We start from the raw sequence: 24,820 nt of genomic DNA, 5'->3' as shown, positions 1-24,820 counted from the left end.
TAAAACAAGAATACTCAAAGTAGTAAACACATTGGGATGGGGTTGTGGCTCAGTGCTAGAGTGCTCACCTCACATGCATGAGGCCCTGGGTTAGATCCTCAGCACCACATTAAAAAAATAAATAAATAAAAATAAAGATATTGTGTTCACCTACAATTAAAAAAATATTTTAAAAAAAAGTAAACACATTAAAGGCTATTGTACAGATTAGAAGAGACCATGAAATGGTGCATTCTTCTGCCCTGTTAATGTCTGTTGTCTTCACCCAAAAAAGGAAATACCATCTCTTCATTAACAAGTCTTATAAATAATGCTCTATTTTTTTAAAGTCACTTATGAAGTGTTTTTCTTATTCACGGGGCTGGGCTCTGAGAGGTGTTTTGCTATTTCCCTAAATCATATATGTGCTCAAAAGTCATTTCGGAACCAACGAAAAACATTTAAAAGAATATATACCCAAAGTGATTCCAAACATGTTTTAAGTAATATTTTTGCTATTTTTTCAGAATAACTTCTACAAAAAGCAAACTCATCTATAAGTTAAAAGATTTCAAGCTTTTGAGCAGTCTCATAACTTGACAATTTCCCAGGCCACATACCCTAGCTCCAACTCTTCTGGAAGTTTCCTTGCTAAAGGGTTTTATGATGCTACATATCACTCCCTGTCCTCCTCCCCCAGAACATCTGAGACTACAGTCAGGTTTGGGTGACAGTTAACTCCTTTGATGGTAGATTTTAACATTTTTCACAAATGTCCCAAGTCACTCTCATTAAAAAAAAAAAAAAAAAAGCAGTAGAAGGAAGGAAGGAAGGAAAGAAGGAAGGAAGGAAGGAAGGAAGGAAGGAAGGAAGGAAGGACAGAAGACTGGAAAATAAACAAAGAGACTCAAGCGTCTGTCACAAAAGAGATCCAAATTGCCATTACACACATGCCAAGATGCTAAACTTCAATTGATGATAAGAGAAATGTGCATCAAAACCATAATGACACGCCCCTATACACACACGGGAATGATTAAAAAGGCTTATCAAACTAAGTGCTGGCAAGAATATGGAGAAATGGACCTTCTAATGGAAACCTGGTGGGAGTATAAGTAAACACACGGGAAAACGGTCTGGAGCTACTAAAGCTGAACATGTTCACATCTAAGCAGCTACCCACAATAATTTCACAACAGCATCATTCTGCTGAACTTGGAAATAATTCAAACATCTACTATCAGTAATTGTGTTATGTTCAAACACAGGAATATTATCTGACAAGGAAAATGCATAAACTGCTGCCTGCACAATGTAGATGGAACTCACAGACAAAATCAGGGAGGGAGTCAGACATTCAAATGCAAAGAAGCAGAAAGTAATGCGATGAGTAAAGTAACTCGGTGGGTAGAAAGGTGTGGGGTGGGGAATGAGGGAGCTGGTGGCCAAAGGGAACAAAATTTCAGTTAGACACAAGAAATAAGTTTAGAAGATTTATTGTAGAGCGCTCGACTAGCATGCCTAAGGCACTGGGTTCAATTCCAGCACCATATACAAATAAATTAAAAAAAATAATAAAGGTCCATCAACAACTAAAAAAGATATTTTAAAAAAAGATTTATTGAATGTACCATAGGGTGATTATAGTTACTAACAATTTATTTTATACCTGAAAATTGCTACTGAGTAGATGCTAAGTGTTCACACCACAAATAGATGTGAGGTAATACATGTTAATTAGCTTGATTTAGTCATTCCTCATGTACACAATGTATATCAAAACATCAGACATACAATAAATATATGCCATTTCCACTTGTCAATTAAAATAAACACAAAATTAAGAAGTCAGTCACAAAGATTACAAGAGTAAATAAATGTTCCATATTATCTAAAGTGATCTGTGGCAATGAGAAGCCAGTACAGTGGCCTGAATAGAAGAGGAAGTGACTAACAGGGGGCAGACACAAGAGAAGGTTCTGCTGCCTTCTAGCTTGATGTGTATCAAGATTAAATAGCTGTGCCTATTGAATGGAAACTCACTGAACTGTACCTACATAATTTGTACTTGTTTCTGGATGCATACTTTTATTAAAAAAAAACTTTTTTAAAGCATAGTCATCTAAGTTTGCCTTTCAAGTGCCAACTTAGCACACTATTTAAATTGCCCACACACATTTATTTAAACAAGTGGACCTCATACGAAGAGCAGAAGATACCAAGTCATGCTCCAACCCTTGGGCCTGCTCTCAACTCTGTCACCTGCAGGCTTGATTCTGAGAGAATTTGACACATCTATTAAAAAAAAAAAAAAGTCTGCATAATTATAGGAATCAAAGGAGGTGGTGGGAGATTAACTCTGTAAACCATGAATTGTATCCCAGAATTCATTCTGTAAGGTCGACAGAAAGCACAGCAGATGGGGCGAAGAGCAGGAAGAACCTGAGGAGACCCAGGAGAGCTGGAGTTCTGGGGGTTACTGCCAAGGACCTGCCGGTCAGTAGCACAGGTTCTTTGTGAAATTTCATTTAAACTCCAACCAAAAGTTGTAATACTTTTTGATCTTAACAATTTTAACACCAGAGCCATCCAATAATAAGCTTCTCCATCATAAGGAGGAAACCTTTCAGAAACACTCCTTATCTTGGAAGTACCCAATTTCCTTTACTTGCAGGTCTCTCTCATTCAGTCTTTGGCTTCTTTCTTATGGTCTCCATGCAATTTCCACTTTCTTGGTGTATGTCTTTCTGCATGTTTTATGTTTCTTCCTGGATTCTAGGAACTTGGAATACCAGGCCTGTCTCTCCACAGACTCAGGGCTCCTCCAGCCTTAGGTGCTAACAACCAGCACTTTACATTTACTGGACGCCTTTTAAAACACAAAATCCCAGGCCCCACTCCAGATCTAGGGAATCAGAATCTTTATCTTAACAGGTTATCTGGGTGATTCGTAGATATATAAAGATTTGAGAGGCACAGACCATGGCCCTTATAGCCAGTTACCTAAGAAACTCAGAGGCCTAGGGCTAGAGGTCACAGCCTTGCCCAGGTAATGGAATTTATTCTAAAAGCCCCTGCCTGAATGTCCTCACCCAAATCTGGACCCATATAAATTGTTATTCTTTTTTGAAAACTCAAGTTACATTTTTCTGGAACTTGGGTGTGGGCAGAAAGCAGGCAGGGGACAAGAAAGATAGAAGGGAAGATGGAAAGGCATATTTAGTCTTATTTCTTTTGTGACTCTCAGGAAGCAAGGTGGATAATATTTGAGAGCTGAAGAAGGGGAAAATGGGAATCTACTGAGGCTGCTACACAGTGCCCTGGGAACTTAGATCACAGAATCAATAGTCCTGAGTGCTTAGCATGTACCACGTTAGCATATAATCTATAATCTAAATGTTAAACAATATTCTAATTGAAAGATCAAAAGACTAGATGGAGAAGAGGAATCCCAGGAAACAAAGACTCTCTAGCTCAACATACTTTTATTGATTCTCTACAGTATGCCAGTATTACACAGCTTATATACTCAAGAGATTTAAAAAAAAAACACACACACACACAAAAACCTGAAGACCCCTCTTTTTGAAGGAATTCACAGTTCGTGGTGTTGGAGAACAAGGGCTGTTCCTAAAGAAGGTGTCTGACACCAAGTATGGTGGTGCACACCTGTAATCCCAGTGGCTTAGGAGACTGAAGCAGGAGGATCACAAGTTCAAAGCTAGCCTCAACAACTCAACAAGGCCCTCAGTGAGACCATGTCTCTAAATAAAATACCCAAAAGTGGAGGTAGGAGAGCTGGGGGTGCAGCCTAGTGTCTGAGTGCCCCTGGATTCAACCCCTACAAAAAAAAAAGGCGGAGGCGGGGGGGTCTAAGTTGAGGATTCCTTGCTTCATTTCTTAAAAATGAAGTATTAGACCAGTACATGGCTAGCAATGTCAGAACAGGATCTTAAAGTCTCATTTCTCATTTTTCAGTAAGTGAAATTGGGAGAAATGTCTACATTAGTAGCTTCGAGCTCCTTATAAAAGTACCAGTCTACCCTCAAGGTAGAGTATTTGTTTAGTTATTGTCATAGTTGTATAAGGATTTAATTTTTAAAGGACTTAATTCAGGAACACCCAGTTTTATACTCCTGGCCCCTTGACAGAAGCAGGATAGCTTCCTTATTGCTATGTAATGATAGGGTAGATTAAATTCTTCAAGAATATCATTAACTTCACAACCACTAGGTAATGCTGGCTTTCACCTTAGCTTGTTAGGCAAAAAAAAAATGCCAAGCACTCTAAAAACAAAGGCATCTTACCAACATACACTGGTCTGACCAAGTGCAGTCCCTAGCAGTTATGGAAACTTAATAGACTGAGCACACATTACCATCCACTCAGAATTAGGAATTCCCACCTCCAAAGGAATCATCCCCTCCACCTTCTGGAGGACTGGAAGTTCCCGTGAGTCCTGGTACATTATGCCTCACCTCAAATATCGTATCTTCAATTATCTGATACGGATGTCATATCAGTTTAAATGCTCAGCCCTGCCATGGCAACACAGGGAACAACCCTTTTCTTCAAGTCATCAGGGCATTAAAGACCAAATTTCTAAACCAAATCTACCAATCCTTGACAGAGTCAAGAAAGACCCTGGAATGGCTGAGCATGCTGGGACATACCAGGTACTTGGGAGACTGAGGAAAGGGGATTGCAAGTTCAAGGCCAGCCTGGGCAGTTTAGTGAGACCATATTTCAAAATAAAATAAAGAGGGCTGGAAGTATAGCTTGATGGGTGTTAGAGGGCTTGCCTAACATGCATGAAATCCCACGCTCAATCCCTAATACTGTACTGGGATGGGGTGGCAGGATAAGAGTGTGATACAGAGACTCACATCCTTAGGAAAGCAATGAATTTCAGGCTGTGAAGATTGGAAACTAGTTGGATTTACTGCATCTGTGGCTTTATTAATTTAAGTCTTAAAAACTATTTATACATATTGGTTCCCAGAAGAAAGTGAAAAGATCTGTCAACTTAATTGAAATGTAAACACAATCTTTTACCTCCTCCCACTGCAAATTACAAGGCAAAACAGAGAAACGGAAAGTTATCAAGCCACCAGCTCACCTTGTGTAACCCCATGAGGGCACAATTATCTTACCCAGTACTATGGAGTCATAGTGCATCCTCTTAATGCCAGTAATGCTCTGGAGCTAACCCCACGAGGCTGGCTGGCCAGCTGGGAGGCAGCATTACTAGTCCCAAATAGCCATAGAGAAAGCTGAGGCTCCTGAGGACCAGTAGCACAGGTTCCAAGTAGGAAACTCACACACAATGCCAAGTATTATTTCCCAGGTCTTCCTCTTCAATTGCTCCCCATCAACCTAATTCAATTTAACTTTCTCAGAGTTAATGGATTCAAGGAAGAAGGTAAACTAAAAAAAATTCCAGACTTTGGGAAGACAACAACTTAATAAACTATACGCAAACTCAATTCCAGCAACTTTCACTGGAGCTGCGAATGAAACTCAATGGTTTGCATTTTAGCACCCTTTATTTCCTCTCATCCTGGTCAGAGATAAATGTCAGTGAGTGTGGACCACACAGCCAAGGATAAGCAGACACCACCACATCAGCAGCTGTGGCACCAACTGAGCCACTCACGGGTGGCCTCTGGTCCAAAGAAACCACTCCATGAAAGCAGACCAGAGACACAACAAACACCTTGGCTAAAAACGATGCTGACTCAGCTGAGACTAGCACCAAGACTTCACCAATCATCAAGCCCTGGTATTTCGAGGACCAATAAGCAAATTAATTTTTACCTAAGGGCTAGTATTCATATCCCCTCTTCTGTACTTCTCCCCATACCAACACCATCCACACAAACTAAAAGCCCTTGGCAGTCTTCCTTAGCTCTCACTATGAAATTCTGGGCCCTTGTGGCAAGGAAAAGGCAGATAGCATGACCATTCCAGGCATATCATGCTAGGAATATGTCTATAAACTCAAGCTTCTTCTAATCCTCCAAAAAAGAAAACTGTGGCCCAGATATTAACTTGCTAAGATCCCACAGCAAATTAATTCACCAGGCATGGTGGCACATGCTTACAATCCCACAACCTGGAAGGCTGAAGCAGGAGAATCACAGGTTCAAGGCCAGCCTCAGCAATTTAGTGGCTCTAAGCGTCTTAGTAGTGAGACCCTGCCTCAAAATAAAAAATAAAAAGGGCTGGGGATGCAGTTAAGCACCCCTGGGTTCAATCCCTGGTAAAATAGATAGATAGATACATAGGTAGGTAGATAGGTAGGTAGGTAGATACATAGATAGATAAAAGAAAGAAAGAAAACCAAAGCAAATTAATTGTGAAGCCTACTCAGCTCTGTCCCACTACAAAGCCTTCTTCTCTATGCTGGATTAGCCTCCACTCAAAAGCTTGATCCAAGGGATGGCAGTATCAGCGTTGATGGGAGCTTGTTGGAACTGCAGACACTCAGCACCCATCCCAGCCTACTGAAAGGGAATCCATATTCTAACAAGACTCTCCATGCTTTCTATAATGGGCTGGGGAAAACAAGAAGAAAAGGCCTCCATCCTAGGGGGCCACTACCTCAGCTCCACCAGTGCTGAGCCTCATTCAGCATCCTGACTCTTACCCCCAGTACAATGATGCTCATATAGTGCCAAGGACCCTGTGCACCCTGTGTGAATGCAGTCCAAGATTTAAAAAACCAGGAGGAGGGTAATCTTGACAGAGTTCCATAAACAAATTAGTAAATGACACTAAACTGTCTACCACAGTCAAATCTTAAGAGAGAAACTAAGCGGAAACTGCCCAGTCAGCATGCCCTCTGGTGGCTCATAACAAGGAAGCCTAAATATGGAATTAGTTTCCGGAGGGAAATCCAGAAACACATGAATCTGGAGATCACAAGGCATTTGCCATGAAAACTATCCCAATGACTCAGAAGCAAACAGGAATAAAACCCTTTTAATTCAGAGAAAAGACTTGGATTAGAGTCTAACAGGATAACCCTGGAGCTCCCAAAGACAAACAAGAAGAAAGAAGTCAGCCAGGTAACCCCCTCCCAGGGAGCAGAAACCAACCCCAAACTGACACCCTGTCCATGGACTTCTCATCTTTTTTAAAGTGTGCAACTCAATAGTTTTTAGCATATTCACAAAATAGTGCAATCATGACCATCTAATTCTAGAACATTTTCATCACCCAAAATGAAATCCCATCCCCATCAATGGTCACTTTATATTTCTCCTTCTCCTCAACTCCTGGCAGACAACCCTATGGATCTCCTATTCCGGACATTTCATAATGGAATCATACAACATGTGGCCCTTTGTGCCTGGCTGCTTTCACATGTTACATGAAAGCATGTTATAGCATCAATCCAAACTTCATTTCTTTTTATGGCTAATTGGTTTTCCATTGTATGGATATACCACATTTTTTTTTTTTATTCATTGGTTGAAGAACATTTGGGTTGTTTCCATCTTTGGCCTAATATGACCAATGCTCCTGTGAGTATTCATTTACAAGTGTTCAATATGAACATGTCTTCAGTTCTCTTGAGTATACACCTAGGAGTGGAATTGGTGTTTGTGAGGCAAATGCTTTAACATTTTGAGGAGCTGCCAAACTGTTTTCTAAAGTGGCTACACATTTTACATTCACAACATCAACATACTATATGGGGGTTCCAATTTTTCCTATATCTTTTTCCCCTCAGTACTAGGGATAGATCTGAGGAGCCTCACCCATGATAGGCACATACTCTACCACTGAGCTACATCCCCAGAACTTTTTATTTTGAGACAGGGTCTAGCTAAGTTGCCCAGGCAGGCCTCAAACTTGCTACCTCTTTCCTCATTCTCAAAAAGTAGCCAGGACACCATCCTGAGCCTCCGTGTGCCATCATATGCCTTGTTGCTCCTGGGTCTTTTAAGCTCATAACCCTCCTGGTGGATATTATATGGTATCTCATTGTAGTTTTGATTTGCATTTCCCTGATGACTAATGGTGCTGAGCATATTTTCACATCTTCTTCAAAGAAATATCTATGCAAATCCTTTGCCTACTTTAAAATCGGGTTATTTGCCTTTTTATTGCTGAGTCGTAAGAGTTCTTTCTTTTTGCTCTTTTTTGAAACCCCAGTCAAGAGCCCTCATCTTGGAAAGCTCTTCCCTCATCATACAATATTCTTCAACTGAGCCTTCCTTGTAAGGAATCCCTCTTTACCAGAACCCTGTCATCCAAAGGGCCAGGAAAACTGGCACTCTCCCTTTCAGAACCAGGCATCCGCTACTGTCATCCAAGTGTTGTGGCTCCACCCCTGCTTATCCACAAATGGCTGTCCTGTCATCACTAGCACTCCTCTGCTACTGCAGAGAATTCAGAAAGAACTTAACAATAAGAAATCTGACCACCACCACAGAGTCACTAAGACAGTGTGCTAGGCACAATACTTTGTCTTGTATGCTCTGGAAATTATTCACATGCAATCAAAACTACAAGTATGCACACTCCTGCCCCATGAAATCACCAACCTAAAATGTTCCTTCTCTCTAGAAAAATGAGACCCCGTCATTTATGTTATCAGAGTCCAGTTCCTTCACGGAGACTTTCTTAGCCACGACAGTTTGTTTTTCTCTACACTTTAAAAAAAAAAAAATTCTATAGAGATCATTAATCAACTACTATCTATAAAATGTTCCTATATTTGGAGGATGTACTAAGTGAAGCTACCTCACCCATAGCTGGTTATTAACATATTAGAATTGTTGGAATGTGCTAATTCAATGATGAAGTTCCAAGCTACACATAACCTCAAAAATGTTCTGTGTTCTGGGAAACACGGACTTAAATAAATACAACCAATTTTTGTTGTTGATACTGTTAAGTGTGGTACTTCTCAGTCTTTGATATGATGAAGCACATGTTGAGAATCTCTGTAAGAGGAAAAAATAATAGGCAGTGCTTCTCAAATTGATTTGCCCTTTACAAGAGCACACCTATTAGCACACATCCCAACAGCATTCTTCCAACATACTCTTGGAACTGCTGAGCTAATTCAATTGCTGTTCAATTCTATCAGCTGGGCAGCACTGAGTAGAAAACCATATTTTCTACTGGGGTAAGGAAATAAATTTGCTTTGAGATGCCATCAGTTGGAAGGGACTCTTAACACCCTAGGTTACAGGGGGAAAAAAATGTACATTAAATGTGATCATAATGTTTAAGACCCATTTGGATTTCTGAAATTGGAAAATACTGAAATGGGTGGGAGGTGGGGTGTATCTTAGAATCAAACTAGTATAGCATACCCAGAGTTTTTGTTTAAAAGCAGCCTCTAGGAAGGTTGAGAATAATACCAGGAATGGGCCTTGACTATCTGTGAGCCAGTAACAATAGTCCTAGTGACCAAAGAGAAATAAAATATCGTAATGACTGCCCCACAACAGACTTATTACAGGGAGCAAAGATACCAGGGGACCACTGCTAAGAAAAGTAAACAAAAGTGATATGGAGAAAGGCTACTCTCACGATAGGAAAAATCCCAGCAGCAAAAACTAGGGGTAACACCCAAAACATAAACATCAAGTTATGGAAAGGAATTTTAAAACAGAAATGTTCCCTGCTTAGGTTAAGTGGGAGAAACTATTTAAATGAGCTACCAGATCTGAAGAACTATGACCCAAAGGCTGTCCCTTCACTCAGTGCTGATTACTGTCAGGAAGGCATGTTTGGGCTTTGCAGTTTTATCTACTAAAACACTAAGTGGTACACTTGAATTTTTGAATAGATTTTTGATTTACTGATAGGTTTCTCTAGTGCTAATCATTCCAACACTAAAACAAAACACAAATGGAAAGTTGAGATAAAGCATATTAAAGTGCTGACTGACTTCCCCATTCACCTAGTCCATTTGGGTGCCACATGACATAAACCTCATTTCTTTCTTAGGATGTTATCTCAGGAATGATCCTGACTCAAGCAGGCTCCCAAAGCCTCTCTGAAGCAAAGCAGTTAAAACTCAAGGCCACAATCTAGGTCATAGCAAGTCATGGCAACCTTGCATGGTTTGGGGGACAAGAAGATGTACTTTTGACTGGGTCAAATCCAAACCGTGCTTAAGAATAGCTAATTTGCCCAGGGCATACTGCTGTTACTGCACAGCTGCCCCAGAATGCCTGCATTCCTCCTCCTTGGAGAGAAGGAGGGCCTCGGTTACTGTCAATCAATGCTACCATCCTTCAGAAGGCATGGAAGGCCTCTGCCAGTTTGGGCCACTATAGGGCAACCAATAAGGTGCACTTCACACTCCCCAGAAGGCCGTCATTCAGGAAAGATACCACTAAGAATTCTGTCTAAATTTGCTCTTAAGTGAATTTACCTGGCCTTCAACCATAGGTTCAAACTGTCAGAACTGTATGCAACCTCCTCTCCACAAATCTGAGAGTCTCAAAGAAAAGGGAGTAACCGTTGGATTTATCAATATAAGGGTCACCAATTCGGTCTGACCCAAAGTGATCAAGAAACCAGAGACTATGTATTTTATAGTATGAAAAGAAGGTGTATTCTTAGCTTTTTTGTGAAAATCATTTTATTTGAAGATCAATCAGAATCATCAAAACTGGACAATGGGTATTTGGGTAATTAGAATAAAACATTCTTAAAGCAACTTCCTAAAACACCTAGAAGAAAACATGTCTCTATAAGTACTAAAATAATGAATTTCAGAACCATCCTCATCCCTCTAAGTGATTCTATAGGCATGGTGTCTGCACTGGCAGCATCAGCGTCATCTGAAACTTGTTAGAAATGCAAACTGTCGGACCTTCCTCCCAAACCTAGAGAATCAGAGACTCGGGAGGTGGGGGTGTACATAGCACAATAATCTGTAATCTAACAAGCCATCCTGGATATTCCGATGCTCATCTAGGATCAGGGAAGATGCACATCTGGGGTGTCTCAGGAATCTGATTAAACCCTTATTAACCCAGGGACAATTTTTCGCCTCCTTGCCTCAAACTGGCATTGGCTTTTAATCTCACAGACTGATTTTACCAAGGAGGGGTTGAATACTTAGTTCCAGGCCACTGTGAAAAGCCAAGTCAGAGCTCCACCCCAGGGCCTGTGGTCTTCTTCAGCAACCTTGAATTTCAAAGCAAGGCCTTGCTGACATGACAATTCTGGGTCTCAGGACCATGAACATTGATAAGGCATTCCAGGTGGTCTCCTAATCTAATCTATACCATGCTGCCTCCCTCATAGAAATATGAGGACTGAAGTTTCAATCTTTAAAATCAAAAGAGAGGTGGATTTGAGGAAAGGTGAGGATAAATAGCTACTTCCAAAGACATGGCCAACTAAGTCCCTTGGTAAAGAGTGGTAGAGGGGAGAAGACTCAGGTGTTTTGTTATAATTAAGGATTAATTAATTTTTAAAAACTGAGTAAACAGCTCAGAGACAATATCTGGCATGAATGGAGCTTTGAAGTTTTCTTAGCACTTTTCATTTTCATTATCTTATCCAAGTCTCACAACAACCCTGCAATGGAGAGGGATAATGCTGTGATTATCCCCGTTCCACAGAAGAGAAAACTCAAGTTCAGAGTGGGTAATATTTGTCCACCAGACCTGTCATCGGCTGTAAAGCTGCAACTTGACCTCAGGTCTATCTCACCCTAGAATTTGTTTAGTGTAACCGCCCTATGTGATTTCCACATCTGGAAATTCACCCCAAAGTGGACTAACCCCAAGGAAAAGGCAAAAGAGAAAATCATTTAGCAGAAATAGGGGGGCTCTAAAACATGGCACTTGAGCAGTGTGTGGGTGCCCCTTTAAGAACTTAACACACAAACCCAACAGCCAAGGTGTTCAGCCAAAAAAGAAGAAAAAAAAGAGGCATATTTCTAGCCTGCATAATCATTTCTGGACGTATTCCCACTAGCAGCCTCCGAAGCAACAGCGGCTCACAGCCTGGGCTGAAGCTCCCCCACCGCCCCCCCCCCTTCACCACCAGGGTTATGACAGCGCAGCTCTGACTCGTGCGCAGGCAAAACCCCAAAAACTCAAAAACAAGAAGTGAAAAAAGTGGAGCCAGGAGAAATTATGGGCATCTTCCACACCCTTGCAATCCACACAATCCCAGTTCTAGAGTCCTGGGGTCGCCTAGAACTGGACCTTAAGAGAAGATGGGTTGAGTGAGACCTTCTGTGGACCCACTGGCGCTTTTTTTCCACACCCAGTCCCGGAGGAAGAATAGAAACGGGAAGGGGTTCGTTATGAAGTCCTGGGCCAGAATCAAAGGCAGATACACCCCACACCCTCTCCAAAGGAACAGTATGTCTTACTAAATTCTCTACCTGGCCTTCTAGGTCCTGTCCTCTGCGATGATGAACAGGGTGGGGCGGTGGGGTGTTATAAACCCAAGGAAAAAGGCAGGAGGAAAATTCGGGCCATCCACCTACTCCAGCCTCGCTGCCCCGCCATGTGTGTGAGGCTAGATTCCGGCGCGCGCCGCAAGAGCGAATTCCGAACCCTGCGCCCTTGACTAGGTTTGAGGTTGGGGATGGGACATCACCTGGTACTAAACGTCCTGGGGGCAGAGAGCTGTGCCTGCCAGAGCAGCCCGCCTCAGTTTGGGCAGCAATGATTTTCCTAGAAGACGCCACCGTTCACAAAGATCGGGGTGATAGTCTCTGATTTTAGCCTGGGGTAGGAGGACTCACCCGAAGGGCTCAGCGACCCACCGAGTTCCCCACACTGGGATCCTCCAGGCGGCACGCTGGGGGATCACACTACCTTGGGGATAGTAAGTAAAGAAAAGCTCTATCTTCAACTTTCTCAGAGGGAACTGCTCCACTCTGGGATTTGCCCAATCTTGCCCACACCCTGAGTCCCAGGTTGGGAGAGAATTAGGAATCGAATCCCCTTCCACGCTCACAAAGCCCCTCTCCCGATGCCTGCCAACTTGAAAGCATCTCTCTGGTGCCTGCCTAGTCCTCCCGCCCGTAGCCAAGCCCCTGCCTTGGCCGCCCGCAACCGACAGAGCGCCAGGCTTCCCAACAGTAGCTGCAGCTGCAACCGCATCCCCCGAGCCGGGCCTCCACCTCTCCCTACCGTGCAGCCTGTTTAGTGACCTGGCCGGTGCCAGAGCGCGGCACGCGTCTCAGCTGGCTAGACTCCTCCCCGGGGGCTGCCCCGCGCAGGGCTCCGGGCTCCGGACAAGGCTCGGCCGGCCCTGGCGCTGGCTCGCCGCTGCTCGCGGCTCCAGCGCGGGCTCCTGCTGCCGCGCGCGAAGAGGGAGGGGTGCGGGGGAAACTCCCGGCAACTCCAACTCCGGGCTCTGAAGCTCTAGCTGCAGCCGCGCGCCCGCCCGCCGCCGAATGCGAGCGCCTGCAAAGCAAACCTGCCCCCGCGGTCGCCTCTGAGCATGCCCAGTGCCGCCGTGGGCGAGCCCGAGCGCCCTAGCCCGGGGCAAAGTGCAGCGGCAGGGGCCCAGGAACTCGCCCCAGGCTACAGAGCACAGGGGGAAGGGGGTGGAAGGGAGGATCAAGAGCGCGGGCTCGGAGCAGAGGACCTGGAACGAACTGGTCAGTGTGTACAAGGCAATGTGAGTTTCATGGGTTGTAGGAAGTTTGTGGGCTAGAAAGATGGATTGCTTCTGTGAGCCTCTCTGGAAGACTATATTCGAAAGAACAACCAGAAAACATTTATTCTCCGGGAAAGAAGGAGTGGCCCCTCTCCTAGGTTTTTATCCAGTCTCCATGCCTAGGGTGGCAAACTCAGAGAGCTAAGGGGACCTGATTAGCAGTCAATATAAATTAGTGAAGTGAGTGGGAAGAGGCGAACTGAGAGATCATTAAGGGCAAGGCCACTGTTCTGCTCTAGATGTCCATTGCTGTCGTGCAAGAATTCAGACTAAATTTTGCTGGATTTCCTGATTTTTTAAGAAATGGCAGAGATGTCAGTTTTCTTCATGTAAAATATTCTTGTTATTAAATCTAGATAACAAATACAATTTTGTTTTCAAAAACTAAACCAATCATAGCTGTGTCCCTTCCCTGCTCAGCCAGTTTGAGCCAATGAATTCTGCATTCTTGTACAGAAGAGGTACTGAGTGCCCACTGTGGTTGGGAAGGTTCTGGAAAAGATCCAAGATGATTCAGACTGCTTTCAAAGTACTAGGGGAAATAGGATTTTCCTGACAGAGAGCTACTGATAAATGCTGGAGCATTCAAGGAGAGGTAGGTAATGTACAAAGTGGTTGTGAGTACTAAGTTTAAGGAAGCATCATCGATAAAAGTACCTGTGTGGAAAGTCACTGCAAGATAAGTAACAAAGCCCGTCGGAGGCATTTTTGGAGTCTGAAGAACACTAATCCTGTCTTTATTTGAATTTTTTTCATGAAATATTTTTCATCATTCCTTTTTTTACTAGCTTAGAATTGTTTAATTCTAAAAAATCACCCCCTACATACAAAGTGCCTTCTAATTCATATCATTAAAATATTAACCTTCAATACTGAGTTCTTCGGCAAACCTTCAAATTGTGGATCCTACTTCACCCTAGACTGGCCCTACTTGGTTTGAGTGAAAGGAACAAGAATTAGAATACCAAAATAGGAAAGAGGGCTGCAGAAATGGAGGGGGTCTCAGGCATAGGGCCCTATTGCCAGTGTGTGCAGCCTACAATTTATTTGTAGGCTCTGTGGAGAAGAGAGTAGGAGAAGAAAGTGGCATAATACAAACTGAACTCTGGTTAGATGGGCCCAACAGTAGAGCTAGGAAGATGGTTTGGAGGAGAAGAATGGGAGAAATGGGGATACCTAAGGTATCTTCACTGTTTCATGAAAATCAGAGGATTTCCCTGATAAAGTCATGAAGGCTTCGCCAGTCTCTGAAGGACACATGCAGCGTCTAGCTTAGTTGATCTTAAAGTGAATAAGTGATCTTAAAGAAATTTGGGGCTAGGGATATAGATTAGTGGTAGAATGATTGCTTAACATGCATGAGGCCCTGGTATTGATGCCCAGCAACACACACACACTGAGAAAGAAACAGAAAGAGAGAGAAAAAAAATGTAACAACCAGGAAGATCTTCCAGATCCTGGTCTAACCTCAGCCATTTCCTTCTCATGTTTAGAGGTGGATGAGTGACTCCACCTCTAAGCTGTGCTTTCCTTCCTTGCGAAATGGAAAACAATTCTCACAGTGTTCATGTGAGGATTTAGAGAAACAGTGTGTGTCTAAGGGTTTTAGAATGTTGAGAGTTAAGCAAACAGAAGTTACTGTTTTTAATCTACATATTATCTATATAAAATCTGAATTGAAATGAGAAATTCCTACTGTTTTACAAAAGTTGTCTTTAAGTAAGCAAGCTTCATTGATTCAACAAGATATTTTACTGTGTTGGGATGCTGTTTATAATACTTTGGAATTAGCTTTTGGATAATTGAACAATTTTGTCATTTACGGCATTCCTATAATATACTAGTTCCCATTGCCAGTCACCTCTTTTTTCCTCACCGTCTTCTTTTTTTATCTTTTCTTTCTCAATATTGAAGGTCTCATCAAGATCACCCCCTCCATACAAAGTGCCTTCTAATTCAAATGCAGGCCAGCACTGTAGTGTCTGCCTCATCCAGACACCTGGGACCTACCTCATTGCTGTGCTGTGAGTGATTTTTCCCTGCAGGTGAGCACATCAGTTGCTGCATTCATGGGGAACAGACCAGACTGGCACTTATCTCTGGGAAGCATTTTAAGCATGCCAAACTCTCAAAGGAAAAAAAAAAAAAAGAATGCTTGGGTGTTTACACAAGAATCCTTCCAGAAGTTATGGAAAGGAGGAAGTACCTAGCCCAGAACCTATCACATAACAGGTAGTTACAAATATTTGCAAAATAAATAGCAATTTCCATCATCAAAATCTTCTTTGTCTCTGTTCCACCTCCCACAGTTCCTAAGAATTATTATTTTTAAAAATCACAATAATGGTAAGGTCATCAAAAAGAACAAGAACAGGATGTAAACATTTATATAGGGAGGGGTTCTGTGCTTTTACAAGTAAAATACTTTTCTTACATTTTATGTGTTTGTTTAGTTTGGGTGCTGGGGATAAAACCGTGGCCTCATGCATGTTAAGTACATGTTCTACGACTGAGCTACACCACCAGCCCTCTCTGCTTAAATTTTAAGTTTTAATTTAATTGTTAATTTAATTTTTTTTATTTTTAATTTTTATTTTTAATTATTATTAATAAAATAATACATGGTATAAAGGAAATACAGTACAAAAACCAGCTCAGTCCAGAAGAAAAACAATTTCCCTCCCCAAGAACTACTTACTATTGTTGCCTGTTTCTTACATACAATTATAGAAATACCATATGCATGTCACTGCAAGCATAGTTGTTCTTTTTATTTTTAAAGTGCAATCATGAAATGATAGAATAGATTTAAAAAAAAACCTTCTAGTTCATCTAGATGCCAAGTTAGAGACTTTCAAAATGTCCTTGTATTGTGAAAAAGAAAAGGAAAATATAAAAGTGATCTTCCCTGTGGCGCTAGTCATCTCATGGCTGTAAGGACTTGGGACCATATGGCAAACCCTCCTGTTAGCATTTAGTGATGCAAGAAAAAATTGAGTCCATCTAGAGTCACCCTGAACTCCCTGATGCCCACTCTGAACCTCACCCTAAAACACCTGTGAATTTAGATATCTCACGTTGCCCAGGGCTATGGACAGACATGCTGTTGAAATAGCAAATGGAATAAATTGAGATGGACACAGAGAGCTTGAACCAGGGAACTGGGCATTATAACATAACTATTTTTAACAGCATCACTTGATATAACATCATCAATCACAGTATGTCTTCAAGACTAGCAAAGTCTATATATTATTTTTAAACTACTACCCAGCATAGTTAGTAGCTTTTCAACTTTTTAATTCTTATGATGTGACTTCAGATAAGGAAAATCAGGAATCCATCCACTTATCAACTTTTAGGTTAAACCATATCAAACTGTCATTTTTGTTGTTCACAGTATCTTGAATATTTAGAATTTCATGTTTCAACCTTCATTACATTCCTCCAAAGTAGTCTTTGTTTTTAGAACCAGAAGAATCCTTATTCCTTGGAATAACATTCATTTTCCTACAAAAGCCATGTCACTAAGGTAGTGCTGAGCAATCTATTTGAATCCTGAGGTTTTATAATGAGACCTGATCAGGTCTTGGTTGCTGGGCTGATTCCATGCAGAGCAAAAAGGAAGAAATTTCTCTCTCTCTCTCATGAGGAGAACAGCACCAGCCTTGATTGGTCTTGAAGTGGGTACAAATATTGTCAGCCTCTTTCTATTCTTTTTGTACCTTACTTCCCCAGGATTCTCCTGAAACCCTTTTCCATGTATTTGTCCTCTTCATTCTGGCCTTAATTTTTCTATCTCAGCTTGCCTGTTACTTCCTATTTCTAAGAATCAACATTCTTTTAGTATAATTCAAGTGAGAACTGAGTAAAGTAACTCAGTTAAATTAATCATATATGGAAGGTTATCAACCTTTCCAAAGATATGTACAATATAAGAGTATTTTGTGATCCTTAAAGGAATTTGGGGTTAGGGTTAGAGCTTAGTGGTAGAGTGATTGGCTAACATGCATGAGGCCCTGGTATTGATGCCCGGCAGCGCACATGGAGAAAGAAACAGAAAGAGAAACAAAAAATGTAACAAGAAAGAACTCTGGAATTAAGAGGCAGAAAGAATGTATTGAGGAAGGGAAGAAATTGGGTTCCTTATCATTCTACTCTTAATAATTTCTTCCCATCCTCCTTCTTCAAAACTATGGATTCTTTTAAAGCTTTAGCTTTCCCCAATAGCTCCCTTGGCAGTAGCAGCAAGCGTCCCCAGGCTAGTGATAGCTGTTGAATGTATGTGTCATCTGTAAGTTGGGAATGAAATCTGTCACTTTTGGTGACATTGATATGGTGAGGTCTGGGAGATCTGCAGAATTCAGATGGGCTCCTAGAGCTTGTGCTTGAGTTCCTATTCTGTTCCCCACACAGTTAGCCTTGGTCTGTGGTTTCATCAAAACTTTAAGGATGCTAGCTAGTTTATAACTGGAGCCCACCCTCTTTTATGACTCAATAGTCATAAAATAGCCTGACGCTAATTTACTAAATATACAGTTTCTTTCTCTTCTATGCTTTTGAGAGTCAGCATAGCCAGGCACTGCGGCTCATGTCTCTAATCCCAGCTACTCAGAATGTGCAAGACACTGGGTTTAATTCTCAGCATTGCATATAAATAAATTAAAGATCCATCAACAACTAAAAAAAAATTGAAAAAAAATTTTTTTAAAGGGCTGGGGAGTAGCTCAGTGATTGAGCACCCCTGAGCTCAATTCTCAATTCTCAAGGAGTAAAAAAAAAAAACATCCAGCATAAGTGTTGACTATTGACATCAAATCTGATTACCTCAGCCCACTACCATACACTTGAAAATGGAATATTTCTGAAAGCCATGGCAGATTTCAGATTTTGTTTCTTCCCTTTCACCTTTGACAGTCTTCTGCTGACCTCCAACTTCTTCCTACTTTCTCTATTTATATTACTTTATCCCCTGCGCTGCTTCAGGTTTCATATATCAACATACTGATAAGACAAAGACTAGGAAGGAGATGGTTTCTTGAGGAAAAAATAAAACCAAAACAATTTTTGTCTTGCAAAAAAGACTTGATTACATCCCGAACTTGGTTATGCTATAATATTTTTAAAATTGTTAGTCACATCTTTCCAAGTAGATGGTGAGTCCCTTGGGAAAAGTCTTAGGAGTCTTCTGTCCTCCCCACCCAATGTCTAGCACAGAGGCAGGAGCCCAACAAAAAAATGACAGAACCTGTTTTTTGGGGGGTGAGTCATCAAGGTCAGGATACAAAGTTCATTTTAGAGATATCTGCAATGAGTTTTACACTCAAAAGGTACATTGTGCTATTAAAAGTTCAGAGTAAAAATAGTGGTCAAAGGAAGAAAGACTCTTTTTGAAGAAATAATGATTAAGCTAAAGTCTGCAGAATAAATCTGAAGTCGTTGTATAGGCAAAGAAAGTCAAGAAAGAACTTTAGGCAGAGAAAACAGCATGTCCAAGTGTGCTGCATTGAAAGGGTATATGTAAAAGTTGAAAGGGATCTTAAGGGTCTTTAGGTTTAACTTATCACTGACTTCACAGATTTTCCAATGCAACTCAACACTAATAAGAACTGCTACCATAAAGAGACACACTGTCCTCAGCAAGAGACATCAAACAATCCAGTATGAAGAAGCAGTGCACCATGGGAAAAAGAACATGGATTTTATATTAGACAGATTTGGTCTGAAACTCTGTTTCAACTTTAGAATCTTGGGCAAAATCCACAACTTATCTAACCATTAGATTTGTTATCTCTAAATGTGCATATTACTATCTATTTATAGTATATCATGCTAAGCGAAATAAGCCAATCCCAAAAAACCAAAGGCTAAATGTTTTCTCTAATATGCAGATGCTAATTCTCAATAAGGGGGACTGGGCACTAGAGAAGAATAGAGTTTCCTTAGATTAGTTAGAGGGAAATGGAGGGGAGTAGATAAGAAGGATAGTAGAACAAAACAGACATTATTACTTTATGTATATATGTGACTGCATGACTAATGGGATTCTACAACATGTACACTCAGAAAAATGAGAAATTATATCCCATCTATGTATGATATATCAAAGTGCATAAATGCATTCTACTGTCATGTATAACTAATTAAAACAAATAAGAATATTTTCTTAAAAAAGGGAAAACATACATAATATACTTAGCACAATATCTGGCCCACAGAAAACACTGAATAAATATTGCTATTTTCAGCCCATGCCCACCAATCTAGGGCACCCCAAGAAATACGAGATCAGAAAACCAAGAGTGTTTTGAACTTCCAACCCAAGCTGTTGCTTAGAAGCACTGCCTCTGCCATAGGCAATCATATTTTATCTCCACAGATGCAAAATAGCATCACTGTTTTTACAAAAACAACTTTCTATACATAAAAAGTGCTTTTTAAAAAATGTCCAGCTCCTCCTGTCCAGATGTCCTTGTGTTTCCATCTGTTACTAGGGTTGCAAAGATAATGTAAATTAACAGTTTAGAGATTTCAGCCTTTGTGTTTATGACTCAATTAAGATTAAAAAATTCTTTCTATACCAAATATTAGTCTTTTACAGAGACTAGTTATGAATTTTGGTCCAAAAGAGTGAAATACAACTCACTTCCCCTCATTTCTTGAATTACTTGAATTAAAAGCACTATAGCATCTAAGTTGTTGAAACCACCCTCTGCAGCAGCAGAGCCTCCATCTTAACATGGATGTATCTTGTTGTTAAGTTCAAAGTTTGGAAGACTGAAACATCTTAATCATTGCTTCCTTTTATTTCAGTAATATTTTTGAAAGACCTATTTTTGGTTTTAAAATGACTCTGTCTCCACCAAGATCCAGAAAAGCTGCTAGGCTTTGAGCTAACAAAGAATCCCTTATTCTGCCGGGACACAAGTGAGTCAGTGACCACACAAAGCTACTATCTCACCCAGAATTTCTGAGCTGCTTTTTTAGAGAAGAGAGAAGGACACAATCCATCCACAGCCTGCGATGGACAGGTCTCCTTCTCTTTTTTGTTATGGTCCCTGACCACACCACAGCCCAGGAGACTAAAGATAACAACAAGCTCCTGCTGCTTAGTCCCCAGAAGCTCTCCAGGCCTGAAGGACCTGCTCAGTCCTGTCACTTCTCACTGCTCCTGCCTCATCGTGGAAACATAAGCCCTAGGAGGTGCTACTCAAAGCACACTTCTCAGACTAGCCCCTTCAGCATTACTTGGGAACATGTTTAGAAATACAGACTCTCCTGCCCACCCCACACTTGCAGACCTGGTGAATCAGAATCCGGAACTTTAACAAGATCTCCAGGTAATTCGTTTACACATGAAAGTTTAAGAAGTACTGCCTGAGGACACCCAGCCAAGAAAAACCTGGGAAAAACAAAAAGCACTTTAAAAGTGCAATCAATTTTCTTTGCCCTGATGCCCTTTCTTACTCTAATCTCCAAGCCCCATCTCTGTATTTCTAAATCCTACCCTGTGTCTTTCTTTGCAGTCTGTGTAAATCTGCACTGACTGTGGCAGCCGGAGGCATCTCCCTCTCCTTTTACCTGAATCTTTCCTTTCCGTGTATCATTCTGTGTTTTGCTTATACTTGTACATGTACACATACTTGGGGCTATCTGTCCTGTTGAGGCCTTGCTGGACCTGTCCTTAAATCTTTTACAGGATTTGGGAGGTAAGTTGGAATAAAGGAAGGAAGATCGGGGAGATAAAATTCCATTGATGAAGTAAATATTTCTGGAATACTTAGTTCAGCCCTACAGTAGACTGGAGCCAGGATGATACAGGACCCTGGGAACCATATTACGTCCATCCCAGAAGAGCCTGATACACTGTGGCATAGAACTCCTGGAGCTATCCAGAAACTCCCTAGATTGGAACAGATTCAAATCACCCCTGTTACAATACTTATCAAGCAGAGGTGGCCCAAGGCAGATGGTTTTCTAAAAAGTTCTCTTTGCTAGGGCCTTGATCCCTGGTGGTAAACATGCTGTGGGCTATGAAAAGGCCATCACTTGACCACTTTTGGTCCTATGTCTATTCCCACCTGAAAGTTAGTATAGTCATTTTATTTTCCAAGAAAAAGATATTTTTGAAAATCTTTGTCAGTATCTAGCATCTCTGTAAGGAAATCTTTGTGAAAACTACATCTTATTCATAATTCAAGTATTTGCAATGCATCCTTGAACAAAGGCAATGAGTTTCTGGCTGCAATTTACACATTAAAAGAACAAATAATTTTATTATTTTTAGTTGAGAGCTGAATCAATTAACAACCTTGAAACTAGGTCAGATTTATGATGTCATATTCACAAGAAATATATCTTTCTAACAGACATCCTGGTGTCCCTATAATTTTACTATACGTAAAATATAATGAGAATTGTTCCAAGGATTTATAAGAAATTAGACTTTCAATAGTATCAATGCTGTTGCAACTTGTAAAATGAGTATATGGCCCCATGGAGAGGTGGACATGGAGTTCATAGACAATGGACATTTTTTTTTTGTAATAAACATTTAAAAGATATGGCCAAGCCAGGTAAAGGGACAGGCATCTGTGGTCCCAGGACTCAGGAAACTGAGGCAGGAGGATCACTTGAGCCCTAGAGTTCAAGGACAACCTGGGCAACATAGCAAGACTGTGTCTCAGGAATAAATACATTCATAAAAATAAAACAAACAAGTATGATTAAAAGATTAGTCATTCTAATACTTTCAAAGAAAAATTGATGGTCCTATCAGGAAAAATATCGAAAAGCTATGATCCTGTGATTTCTACTTTTGTACATTTCTTTCAAGGAAACAGCTCTACTATAGTAGCATTGATTATAATAGTAAAAATGGGTAACACTTTTCAGGACATGGAGATATACTTAAGTGCATTTTGTTTTATTTACTTGGTGGAATATTATGTATCTTTTAGGAACAACAAATGGGATACCTAATGAGAGTATTTATGAGACCAGCTAAATCAATAAAAATCAGAACATAAAATCATATGAAAGTATTATTGCAACTAATCGTGTATTCAATATTAAACACTTACTGTATGCAAGATACTATGTTAGGGACTGGGGATGCAGAGTGAAAAAAGATGAATGTGATTCTTTACATATGAACCTCACAGTTTGATGAGGGAGAAAGATATTAAACAAGTGAATATACAGTTATAAACTGTGATTCATGCTATGAGATAAGGGCGTTGATACATAATAGGGGAACTAAGTGGATTGGTGTGTGTGTGTGTGGGGGGGTGTGTCAAAGAATCCTTTCAGAGGAAGTGAAGGAGAAGCCAGTTAGCCAAGGGAAGACTGGGAAAAGTGTTTCAGATGGAAGCAAAGGAAAAGAAGTACAAAGACAAAAAGCAGTTGAGGCCATCACAGATGAGGAAGGACCAGCATGGTTGAAGCAAAAGGAGAAGAGAATGGTGAAGGCTGAGGGGCCAGATCACACGAGGCCTCGGGATTTATCTTTCTAATCCTCTGGGAAGCCACTGAAGCTCTATGAGCAGAGGAGTGCCAGAGATCTACATCTGAAGACCACTTTTGAGCTATGTGGTTAAATGGACTGAAATAACTCTAGAGGAAGAGATGTCGCTTTGGAGATCATGGTAGCAATTGAGGAGAGACAGGTGAAAGTGGTTTGAAACTGGGTAAATGAGGGAAAGTGCACAGACTGAACTATTATCTTGGAGATGGGAAAAGTCAAGTTTCAAACTTACTCATTGATTGGGTCTAGGGATGGAAACGTTAACTGTACTCTCCGAACTACCTTTCTTTTCTTTTTTCTTTCTTTTTAATCTAGTACTAGGGGTCAAACCCAGGGCCTTGTGCATGCATGCTAGGCAAGCCCTTTACCACTACATCCCCAGCCCCTCCAAATTACATTCTTAAATTATAGGTAGATGATGAAGTCTTTCACTTTGGGTATGCTCAAAACGTAGGAAGGAAAATGTAAAACAACATTTTAAACACAGAGTTGAAATTTTGTCAGAGAAAAATGGGACAAATATTTAGTATATAAGTATGGACATCCAGAAAATAGATCTGTTTGAAAAATATATTAACATTAGATGAGTTTAGGTCCATTTTTCAGCCCTAAGGAACAACGACATTAAGGAATCTTGTTGAGCCAGGCACATAGGCAGGGACAATTACATTTTCCCAGAGGCATATTTGATTTTAATTTTCACCCAGGTAGAACTTAGTGTTTAACTTCTGATGTTCTTTCAGCTGCTGGAGGAGCTCTCCCAGATCACAGAGGGAAAACACACCTTTCTATGGCACCTCTTATCATCAGCCAGCTTCTCTTTGTAGAGAAGTATTCAACTGATTTTGGTTGTACTTGGAGGTAGACCAGCAGCAAAGTTGTTCAATTATGTTCAGAACAGATATTTTTCATCCTACAAAAAGCTACTATCTTAGTGAGTTTAGGCTGCTATTAACAAAGAACAACAGAAATTTATTTCTCATAATTCTGGAGGCTGGAAGTCTAGGATAAGGTGCCAGCCTGGCAGGTTTTGGTGAGAGTCCTTTTCTGGTTTACAGATTACTGTCTTCTCATTGTATCCTCACATGCTAGGAAAAAAAAAAAAAAACCCACCTGCCAAATGCTCTGCCTCTTGGCACCCTCGTGTTGGGGATTAGGATTCTGATATGTAAAATCTGGGCTTATGCAAACATTCAGTCCTTCATAGCTGTATTGGTACTAATGAATGCCTATAACCCCGCTATAGTACTAGTTTCACATACAGGCAAATGGTTTGCTTGAAGATTTAGTGGGATAGGAAAGAAAAAGAAGATTGATAGGAAATTAAAGCAAAAAGTAAAAGTGGAAACACTCACATGAGAACTGACTTAAAGTTTCTCTCAACCCCCAAGTTAAGTCTCCTTTTACATGGAGGCTATGCAATGGCTTGTAAGTCACTTCCCAGTCACTGACTTCATTTACTAAGATAGTTAAGAATACTGTTTAGCTGGTGTTCACTCACTTTGCTTTCTCTGTGGGACAGGATACACTTCCCTGACCTACTGACTTTAAGTTTGGCCTTGTAACTTGCTTTGGCATTGCAAGTGAGAAGAAGCTATAAATGCATTTGTGTAACTTGGCTTGAGCTTTGTACACTGGTGATCTTCCTGA

At 40.9% G+C, this 24,820-nt stretch overlaps 1 protein-coding gene and 1 long non-coding RNA gene across 5 annotated transcripts in view; one reads left to right on the top strand and one right to left on the bottom strand.

The window, feature by feature from the left end:
* Positions 1 to 13,324, bottom strand: part of Stxbp6 (syntaxin binding protein 6) — a 239,635-nt gene extending 226,311 nt beyond the window's left edge. The window contains exon 1 of one of the 3 annotated variants that reach the window (XM_078050276.1): positions 13,113 to 13,324. The gene's annotated coding sequence lies outside the window, so the exon portion shown is untranslated. Of the gene's footprint in view, positions 1 to 12,355; positions 12,544 to 13,112 lie in introns of those variants that run through there. The other 2 variants (XM_005322649.5, XM_040274317.2) reach the window with 2 other exon arrangements.
* A 95-nt stretch (positions 13,325 to 13,419) lies between these two features.
* Positions 13,420 to 24,820, top strand: part of LOC144377855 (uncharacterized) — a 31,463-nt gene continuing 20,062 nt past the window's right edge. Inside the window, exons 1-2 of one of the 2 annotated variants that reach the window (XR_013439058.1) lie at positions 13,420 to 13,585; positions 15,559 to 15,689. This is a non-coding gene — a long non-coding RNA (uncharacterized LOC144377855). Of the gene's footprint in view, positions 13,606 to 15,558; positions 15,690 to 24,820 lie in introns of both variants that reach the window. The other variant, XR_013439057.1, reaches the window with a different exon arrangement.

The sequence above is a fragment of the Ictidomys tridecemlineatus genome, chromosome 5 (genome assembly GCF_052094955.1).
Source record: "Ictidomys tridecemlineatus isolate mIctTri1 chromosome 5, mIctTri1.hap1, whole genome shotgun sequence".
In the NCBI taxonomy this organism is placed as follows: Eukaryota; Metazoa; Chordata; class Mammalia; order Rodentia; family Sciuridae; genus Ictidomys; species Ictidomys tridecemlineatus.
Note: the sequence above shows the minus strand (reverse complement) of the source record. Positions and strands in the feature narration are given on the sequence as shown.